Source organism: Pinus tabuliformis, chromosome Q, assembly GCF_031772625.1.
Source record: "Pinus tabuliformis cultivar Carrire ecotype Pingquan chromosome Q, CPIR1, whole genome shotgun sequence".
In the NCBI taxonomy this organism is placed as follows: Eukaryota; Viridiplantae; Streptophyta; class Pinopsida; order Pinales; family Pinaceae; genus Pinus; species Pinus tabuliformis.
The window spans coordinates 90,552,115-90,563,016 of NC_142296.1; the positions used below are offsets into that span (position 1 = coordinate 90,552,115).

General features: G+C 41.7%; 2 pseudogenes; both read right to left on the reverse strand.

The window, feature by feature from the left end:
• Nucleotides 1–8,667: 8,667 nt before the first annotated feature.
• LOC149218391 (protein DJ-1 homolog D pseudogene) lies at nt 8,668–9,150 on the reverse strand (annotated as a pseudogene).
• A 430-nt stretch (nt 9,151–9,580) lies between these two features.
• LOC149218392 (isoamylase 2, chloroplastic pseudogene) lies at nt 9,581–10,902 on the reverse strand (annotated as a pseudogene).

Below are 10,902 nucleotides of genomic sequence, written 5' to 3' on the forward strand. Positions count from 1 at the left end.
ATCTAAAAATAACTTCTCATAACTTGCAGCTGTACCAGACATCAGTCATACTCATAACACTTATAGAACAATACATGCGTCAGTATGTAGATCTAGAATAAGCATCATAAAGATAATTCATTTCAAACCATTTGATCCCGATCTCTCCTTAGATCTAGTTCTCCATCAATAGGTGAGATCTCTCCTTAGCTCAGATCAAGCAATGCATCATCAACCCATAACCCTGCATACTGGATCTAATGCTTCATCAGATATTCAAGACATTTCAGATGCACTTGCCTAATGATTTCCTTCTCCTTATATAGCCTTAGGCCTTGTTCAATACCAAGAGCCAAAACCATAGAAATCCAATACCATCAACTTCAAAACTAGGGATCGACACGCCCGTCGAGACACAATGGTCCGAAACCATAGGCACAACTTCCAAGGACTAACCGCCATGGACCAAAATGAGTTTTCCACATACACGCGCTTTTAATGAAGCCAACCTGCGTGTACACGCGACTTGGGCTTAACGAACCTGCGTGTATGAACTTTCTCTTCTTCTTATAGTCTGATCATCAATTCCTTGCTGCTGACCTTCTGTACTATGATTTGTCATCAGTGAGGTTTGCCATCAAGGACAACACTTATCTCATAATGCCAACAATCTCCCCCTTTGGACTTGATGGCAAAGCTAACTTGTCACACTTAGAACTATCATCTGATTCCTTTGAGCTGTCCTCCATCAGTCACATCTGATATCTCTTCTGAAGATTCATCATCTGATTCCTTTGAGCTGTCCTCCATCAGTCACATCTGATATCTCTTCTGAAGATTCACCCAGTTATACATAAGTGAGATATTCTTCTATGAGAGGGTTGCCATCAAGTACAACACATGCATCATAATGCCAACAAACCATTGTAGAATGGTTGATTTTGACTATTTTGAATATACGGCTGCCCACTATTTGCAAATATTTGTTGCTCAGATTCTTGGTATACTTGTTGGAATTGCGGTTGTTGGTATTGCACCAGCCATGGTTGTGAAGCCATGTGATGTTGCCCGATACTAACTGTTTGTCCAAGATGAGGGTTAATTGTACCTGTTTGGGCCTGTGTCATTCCACCAGTCGGCGATTGTGGTTGAGTCGCAGGGTCAAGAGGTTGTTGCATTACAACCTGAGAAAGCTGAGGTTGGCATACAACAGGCAGCGCTTGTACTTGCGACACCGTCATAATAGCTGGCGTAGTTGGTATATTTGACATAAGTAAACATTGTTGCATTGAATATAAAACTCTTGGTTGTTGAGGCAGTATCGGCACCCAACCGCTAGATGTAATTCCAGCATAACCTGAATTTTGTTGTGAACTCCCGTATGGCTGTCCTCCCGGAGGAGACAATGAAAGGGTATACTGCCCCCCATACGGCGGTAATCTGGTACTTAAAGGAATGGTTTTCCCTTGAGGACCGGACTGCCCAAATTGACATCCTGGAGGATCAATTTGTTGAGACTCAACATAAGAGTTTCCCGATACTATTCCGGATAAACAAACAGGAACAGACCATACTGTCGAAATAGCCCCTGGGTGGGCTCCTTCTAGCAAATGAGAGCTAGTTGGGATAGATGGTAGACCGGAAAACATTGTTGGAGTGACAGCTGGAATTTCTGTTGTCGCTGTGTCGGATGACACAGTCCTAGATGTCGACGGTTGTTCAGACATTTCTAGCCTATCCAGAAGATTACCTAGCGATTCTACAGGAGCTTCCGCTGGCGGTAGACCAATTTCTGACGAAGAAGGATACAGAGTGATCCCGACCCCAAATTGCGATGGAGTAGATGGAGGATCCTCCACAATCTCTTCTATAGAAATCAGACCAGGTGGAAGAGGTAGACCGTCAGGTCCGTAAAATATTTCTAGTGCTAAAGAAGGTATGGAATCTGCGGCGACCGATGTTTGGGGAACAACACTCTCCGAATCGGTTGTAGATGGAACTGGTCAGTAACACAAGTGTTTACCCTCAGACTAGGATCATTACCACTGTCCTTCGGTGGCTGCTAAACATCTTCTGTAAAGGCAGGGATACCAGAAATGGATGGAGTAACCAGAGTCTCTGATGGTGTTGGAACACTTGTTCTAACTTTACCAGGAGATTTGGAACTGGTTAAACGAGTTAGCTTTGTCCATGATAGTTTCGATTCCGGAGACAAAGACGGTTGACTCATAAGCCTCCACGAACGACGAGGTTTCAATTGACTTTCTTCCACGATTGCAGATTACTCGATCAACTAAAAATCAAGGGGAAGTATGTTTCCAAATTAGATGAATTTTAGACGCTTTGACACAACTTGTTTTTTCAATTTTTAAGAGTCGAGAAAAAACAAAAGATGACTCTAGTCACCTTCGATTTTTAATGAGCCTAAAGTGACAAGTGCTTAGATGGACCTTTTCCGTTAAGGAGTCTGAAAAGGAACGTAAGGGACTGCTCTAGAAATCTAGGCAGAGGGATTACCAAACCAATCACAAAACTGCAGAATACTTTTTACGGTACGACAATCAATCTTCCCGAATGCTGTGTTCAGTGCATTGCGATCAATAGGGCGGCAAACATAGCTTCCTATGGATAAAGGATTAAGCCTATTGTGGTCTCCTAAAATATACTCGAAGGTACGTGGGAGCACAAGTCCGTACTGGCACTTATCGTCTCAAAGTGGAGGAATCACCCAACCAACAGTGAGAACAACAGTTACCAGGCTTTACGACACTGGAATACGTCTCTAGCCTAGACTTCTAGATGTTGTGCGTTAGGTTCCAAAGCGTTGTTAGATTCATTAAATTTATTTTATAGTTGATCTTGCTTAAGAAAATCGCCTTTCAGGTTCACCGCGTGATGTAGATGTACAATTCCTAAAATGCAATCTAAGATGATAAACAGTCATTTTATCTTCTTTGTGCAATCAAAATCCTAGCTACTAAGGAAAGAGAGACAGTATTCTTTCAACAAAGAGCAAAGAGCACACACTATATGCACTATCCTAAATCAAACCAATCAAACAGTCTAAATGCAAATGCACATGCATGTATTTGTTTTTAGCCTTCTTAATATGTGAATGATAAAAAAGAAAGCTAATGCACAAATCTGAATTACTTTTCAAAGCAACAATTACTAACAAGTTTCTTTTCAAAATCAAAATGAAGACAATGACGACACTTTGCGATTTGGAAATGAAAACTTGCTTTCGACACTAGAAAAACTACTAATTCAGATCAAATACAATAGTAACAGGGTAATCGACTATCAAGAACAATCATATTCTCTTTTATGACTGAAAACGACACTTGCGACACTTTCAAATCAAGAAACGACAGTACAATTACGTTACTTTTTTGCAAAGGAGAACTGAAAATGACTCAACAAATACACAAAAACATTTACAGTTCTTTGCACAATGGAGGTGGAATAACTGCAAGGAAAGGGGTTTCAAAATGAGGTGTACTGACTATAAGCAGCAAAATTCTTGAATAGATTTGAAAAGAGTGAACACAGAAACCAAAATTTAGGAACAATGTCTAGTCTGATCATCGCACCTGTCATACAATGAATTTTAAATGCAGCACACCCACTACACTCGAGAAGTGCGCTGAATTTGAGATTCACAGAACAGTGAGTGCGTTGGGCGAGGGATGAGACTTTTCTTGGGTTCCGGGTCACAGTTTGCAGTTTAGTTCAAGGATTCTGGCCAAGCAAGTGGTAATCAGTAAATCAACAACAGGGGTAGATCTAAGGAGGTTACTAGAGCCACCACAAGGGCAATTAGAGAGTTTGTAAATCAGTCGTTTAATTCATAAACAAAACCTGGAGATTGATTGAAGTGGCATTTATCTACTTTGCATTTGCATAGCAAATGCAGTTCGAAAGCTACCTGGCTCAACTTCAGGCTCCATCTGTAAGTTTATAAAATAAACAAATGTAGATAAACAAACAACCTAGTCACTCCCCAGTGGAGTCACCATTTTGTTACAGGGAAAAGCGTCTATGCAGAACTGCTAATCCCACTAAGGCATGGTAGCTACCTTAGAAACAAACAAAGTAAAACTACTTTCATTTTCCTTTATAATAGATAGATGAGAGAATAATAAAGGAGACCAACCTCTGTCTTGCGCTTGGCTCCTTGCTCGATTCCTCTCTCTTCTGATAGTCCTTTGCTACTTGTTTTCTTGTATACCCAGCTTCACAGAGTACCTGTAGAATAAAAGCAGCATAACACTATACAAGAACATGGATCTACTATCATAAACAATCTAGGATCAGATGTAAATTGACCATACAAATGCATAAAACATAAATCACACAAGAGTATGGAGGAAAACTTGAATAGCTTTATTGATAATCAAGAAAGAGCCAAGAGAGTTACAACCAGTTGTTCTGACCCAGCATCATCCTCTCAGCAAGTGAGCCCTTCTTCACCTTATGCAAAGCTTAGATCACCCAACACTATGATGTTGCCTCAAGAAACCAACAGCAATTCCTTACAAGATGCAAAATTCCAGCCTCTGGATCTCTGGGATGAGGGATCCATATATAGATGTCTATAAGGGAGATGAGTCAACTTTTGATTTGATTAGTGTCTTCCCTCTGATAGTTCTTTCTTCCACTTGGAGATTGATGATCTCTTACTCATCCTTGGTCGAATTCAGAGAGGCAAGTGTCACAAGAGAAGTTTCTAGAAGATTCCATGCTTCTCCACCTCGCAGATTGACACTGCCATTTGTCTCTTCTCGCCCATCGCACCCCATAGAAGGGCTTTTTGAAATGCAATGCACCCACTGAGTGTACTTAGGTGAGATGCAATGCACTTTTCCTATGGAGCAGGTGAAATGATCCTGTTTTGACCAGTTCTGAGTAGTTTTTCATGGAGAACTTCTGGGAGAAGATGTAATCAGTTGACCTTGTTCCTTTAGGGGTTGGAACAACACTTTTAGGGACTTAGGAGCCCTTGGTTTATGGACATTTTATGCTTGGGGTTGTAGTGGCCAAAAATCTCTATAACACCGCTTACCGCTCGAATCCCTTCCGATATCTTGTCAGTTTTTGTGGGACCCCACTTCTGATGGAATCGACGTGATATCCATTACATTTTATGATTTTTTGGGTTTGGGTGCTTGTGGCCTTTCCTTCTTGGAGGGGTTTGCCCTGTGATATGCAATTAGTGACTTGACCCCTGGGTTTGCTAATCGCATATTAGAAACTACCCCTGTTTCTTGAATTGACCCCTGGTTTTGCTAATTTGTGGTAACGCACGTTACCATGGGCCAACGGTTTACGCGCTTGACCAACGGTCCTTGTTGCTCCACGTTGATCACCAATTGCAACTTTTACGAGGATATCTTTGATATATTGATATTTATAAGACTTTGAAACTTTCGCATGATATTTAAAGAGTTCATGAAAACATAGAGAGTGTTCTAGGATCCAATTTGGATCAGCTGTTCAGGCAGTTCCGGCTATTCCCGGCTATTCCCGACAGTTCCGACAGTTCCAACAATTCCAACTATTCCTGGTAGTTCTAGCAGTTCTAGCAATTTTCAGATATTCCTGGCAGTTTTGGCAATTTCAGATATTCCCAGTAGTTCCGGCAGTTCTGGCTTTTCCCGGTAGTTTCGGCAGTTCCCGATAGTTTCGACAGTTCCGATAGTTCCAGCTTTTCCTGGCACTTCCTAGCAGTTCTTGGCAGTTCCAGCTTTTCTTGGTAGTTCTGGTAGTTCCATGTTTTCCCGGAAGTTCCTTATGGTTCCGACTTTTCCCGGCAGTTCTAGTAGTTCTCGGCAGTTCTGGAAATTTCGGCAATTCCCGGCAGTTCCAACTTCTACCCTCTGGATTAGGGCAGCATTATCCCTTAGGATCTCTCCTCCTACTAAAACCCAAAAGTAGAGAGGAAGAGATAGTGTGTTGAAATTGCCTTAGAGACCACCTCTATTTATACTAAAACGTTGAGTACAAGTGGGGTTTATTTGGTTGTTGGCCAACCTTGATGAATTGTCCCATAACACAAATGAATTGATATCTCCATGAATACTTATTGGTATTAGATGGTCTTTAGATCAATCCTACACCTCTCGATAAGAGGGATCCAAGAAAAATATCAGTGTCCATTAATAAGATGACCCACATGGAGTTTGGCCCTAATAGCCAATTTTAACATGTAGGCCTCGGAGAAGCTATGAAGGCTAAATATAAGATGGAGAAGCAGAAGCGAGGGTATGTAATAGCAAGTATCAAAGACTAAGGGGTGCACGTCACCACCCAGTTACTTGCTAGCAAGCTCATGAGGAAATGTCGCGTAGACAAAGTGCTAGCATTTGTCATTGTGCTCGTGGAGTAGTGTGTAGAGGGGTTTTAGTTCAACTGGGCGCAGTTTCTCTATGACGAATTGTAAGGAAGCTGAGGAGTAGGGTAATAGTTTCCACTATGCATGGTTGCTCCTATCAATCCTGCTGGTTGAAGGGGAGCTTCTGAAGGGCAGCCATTTTCCCAACATTGAGAAGAACCTACCTGAAGCCGTGAGGTATAACTCGCTCTTGGATACAAAAGACACCACGAGGTTCGTGAGATCAAGGTATTTTAGATATTTATGGAGGCGAGTATCTGGGCATGGATTGACCGCAGACCACGGTTATCCTCGACGATGTACAATAGTTTGCAAAGCGCACCCGAGTTCAAGGTGGATATGCATAATCTATATATCCGGGCGCGAAAGGATCCAACTCGAACATGGGTAAAGCTTCCATTCATTGCAATGGACGATGCAATTTTCGAGGCAATGGCAGCATGGCCTCCGGAGTGGCATGCCTCAGACTTGGACGAATTATAAAAGAGTGCAGCATAGCAGCGGAAGAAGGAAATCAAGTTGTGCATCACAAAGTTGGCAGAAAGAACGTGCCAGGAACAGAGAACAGCCACGCAGAGGGAGGTGACTGAGGCAGCAACATAAACCACCACTGCGGCCGCTGAAGAGATCGTGGAGGATCAAGAAATGTCCACGGAGATGGACATATAGGGGGAAGTGGAGACACAGGAACGCATGAACCAGATCACAACATCGACCCAACTTAAGAGGCCGCACATCCAGGAGCAGCCACCTGCACGCAAAAAGACAAAGATAGCAAAGACCTTAGAGGGAGATTTTCTTGCCAGAAACGAACCAGTACGCGATATCACAAAGGGTGCTCTGGAGGAGTTGATGACGGAGCATATGACTGTGTTGGGGGTGCTCAGAGCGTAGTTGCAGGCCTTGCAGGTGTGACCCCCAGGAGGGACGATGCCAAACCTTGCGGAAGGTACACTCGCAGCTAAGTAGATGGTGTGTGCCCACACAATGAATACTTTAGTGTTACCAGTGGGCGCCATCTTAGCAGAGGCTGAAGGTGATGTTAGCGCTTGAGATTTCACCTCAGGCTGAGGAAGGTAAACCTTCAAGGCAACATCAAACCATTTCACCTCGTAGCTATCCCTACGGGGTATGAGAAGGCTCTCTCTGGGAAAACTCGGTAAAATCTTCAATGGCGAGATGACCCACACAAGTAACACTGATATTAGGCTAGTAAATTGATTAGAATGATTGATTTGGGGGTTTTAATTAAATAACGGGGTTTTTCTGGGCTGCTTGGGCAAAATCACAGCTTCAAACAGAGAAATATAATGAACAACACAGGTTGACGACTGAGGCAAGGTAGGCAAGAAATTTAGCATCAAATCTAGATTTTTAAATGGGATGGCAAGACTGGTGAGGAGTTGACAAGGGCATAGAACTGAATCCTTGTCAAACAGAAGAAAACATTGAATTGAACAAACTTATAGGCAGAGCATATAATACTATGAATTCTACCTAAACACTTCATTTGCTCAATTAGAAATGATCATGAGGTGAATGAAACATAACAGTTTTACATATGAGACAAAGAGAAAACTTATGCTAAATTAACATACCACATGAATCTCAGCAATCAGAGCTGTGAAATTTTCATTAAAAATCCCTCTGTCAAAGACTGTACAATAGAGCTCAGTTCTCCTCCAGCACTCAGAATTTTTCTCCTCTCATTCTCTCTAACACTCCTCTTTTTAATTACAAATGATTATTTTTATAAACTATCCTAAAACAAAAACAACAGATCGACCCCACCATCAGGGCGCTGTTTGAACTGCAATTACAAAAAATTAGAAAGGAGCGTTCATCTATTCTAAAATAAAACAGCATCTCCCTAAAAATCCTACGATGGTCGACACATGGAATAACAGCTGGAGCGCAGCTACCTTTAAATCACTAACTGAGGTCTTGAAATAGGAAATCGGCTCCTGAAGATCAGCGCATACATATCCAACCATTCATAATTGCCACTATTCTTCCGCATAATCGCCTTTGCTTGCCTAACCGCTTCAGTGTGAGGACCCAAAATAGACTAAGTAATTCGATTTCTGTGCTGGGATAATTATTTGGCTTTTGACTTTTATTCTCCCTCAAAATGTCATGACAAGTGTTTCTGTTGAAGGCACGTTCCCGTTTTAAAAATGCAAAGATTTGCATGCAGTCGACATCCCGGGAGAAGAAGATAACTCCTTAAAATGAGGCAATTGGGTATACTAGAAAAGCTTGTAGTCTTCAGAAGCTTCTAATGATTTCCAGCTTTAGCATGAGAATTTCTGCAGTTCATGCCATACACACAAAGTGGATATCTGATATATGTTATCACAGAATATTTGGAGAAATCTCCCCTCCCAACTTAAGTAAAATGGCGTATTTATAGGTTCCGGCTCTGACCATTCACCGCCAGAAAGCAATGTATCAAGCTTTACAGCTGGATACGCAGTACATGTTTTCTCTTTCAATATACCTGCACCAGCAAGAATCAATTGCCCACGACAGATAGAAGCAATGGGCTTGTTTGAATCAGAAGACCGCTTGACCAATTTAAGAACAGATTCATTTAGAGCTAGGTACTCGGATGCCCTTCCTCCAGGAACCATCAACCCATCATACATGCTTGCATCAATGTCATCGAAAGATGCTGTCGAAATAAAATAGTGGCCTGGATAATATTCATTTTTAGGAACACGGTTAAGATATGCAATAGATGAACCATCGAGGCAAAGGGAGGATAACAAAATCATCGAACAAAAATCCTTTTCTAGGCCTCAAATAATGAAACGCAATTGACCGAGAATTTCCAGAACCCACCACTAGAGATTGTTTTGAAACCTATGCTAACTTCGCCTGCAACCATATATTCCATAAATGCATAGCGGTCCCCATGGATCGCAGAACTGCAACTTGCAACAAACTTCAACAGATTTAGAAAAAGCCCGCAATGATGTCTTAGTTTTGTTTTTGTTTTTAGGCAATTGTGATGACAAACCACTCAACCTGTCTGCTAGAGTAGAGGTAATGCTGCCCGAATGAAATTTATCCTGAGACTTAAGCAATATTCCATGACAAAGACATAGAAGGCTGCGCAAGACATGTAATCCATATTATTTACAGTTCCGTACAAAAACCAAACTGTCTATTGATTGTGTTCATCCTTTGACAACAGAATCCACAGATCGATTTCATTCCTTAGTTGAACGAGCTTCAAACAGAACACAGCTATGGGGCTGCATTTGGTAAGTGAAAAAAGCTTATTCCCAACATATCAGTAGCTGTCCCTTCCATTGAGAAAGTTTCTGGAAATGGAAGACTTGTATCAACCAAACGGTGCCATAACATTCCATCAGGAAGTTGAGGCAGGGTAGCACTGACTGACACTTGCTGAGAGTTGAAAGCAATGTACAAATCACCTAGAGTTGATCTGGATTAGGTCCATGCCAGTTCAGATTTTCAATCTTCGCAAAAGTTTTACGTTGAAGCAAATCTTTTCGACGGGTGCGGAAGGAACTAAGAAATCCAATAAACTGAATAGTGTGAACAACAAATTCAGTTTTCAGAGCATCCCAATTAAAGGGTTTCCTGTCATTTAAATGCATTGATCCTCCCTTTGTCTGTCCATATTCATCTCCCATGTTTAGCACAGGCACTCCAAGTGATATGAATAGAACGAAAAGGAAATTTTGAATCTGTTTCAATCGTGTTTCCAGAGCCAGATGATTGTTCGTGTCACCTTCTTCACCACAGTTCCAACTTAATTCTATTGAATATGTTGCAGAACTGAAGCTTACTAGGTCGACCAGAGATAATCCAACATTATGGGTAATAAAGTTGAAGGAAAAACTAGGACCTCGGCCATCAGTAAAAAGATCTCCACTGCCACAAAGCCTGGTTGAAAAGTTGCTTAATTGACCTTTGTCGCCTCTTAGAAATCTTCTAATATCATCATGGAACCTGATATTTAGCTCTGCCCACTTCTTCCAATGTGGAAATTGGATCTCCTTGCATGATGCCATAATTGGCAAGCATGGATCTGCAATAATTTTAACCCTATAAAGAACAGGATCAAAGGCAATGGCCTCTATCAATGGGGGTCGACTTAAGATTTCCTCATGTGGCCCTCTCATTAGAGATGAAGAATTGCAAAAGCAAAAACCATCAATATGGTACTCATTTACCCAATGGCGCAGACTGTCTAAGATCATATTTTGTGCTACTGGGTGGTTGCAGTTGAATAGATTGTCAGTTTCAGCAACAGCAACCTCATTGTTTTCACCGAGTACGTAATATGATGAGTTATCAATTCCACGGAATGACAATGTTTCAGGTTCTGCATCACCCTTTTCAGCAGTCTGTGTGTAAACGACCTCCAGTATTACCTCGATGCCAATTTTATGACATGCTTTAACCATTTGCCTAAGGGAACTGCTCGCTGAAATGCCATCTCCCAATGGTCCATAGCAATCCATGAGTGCCACTGTAGAGAACCTCTGTGCCAT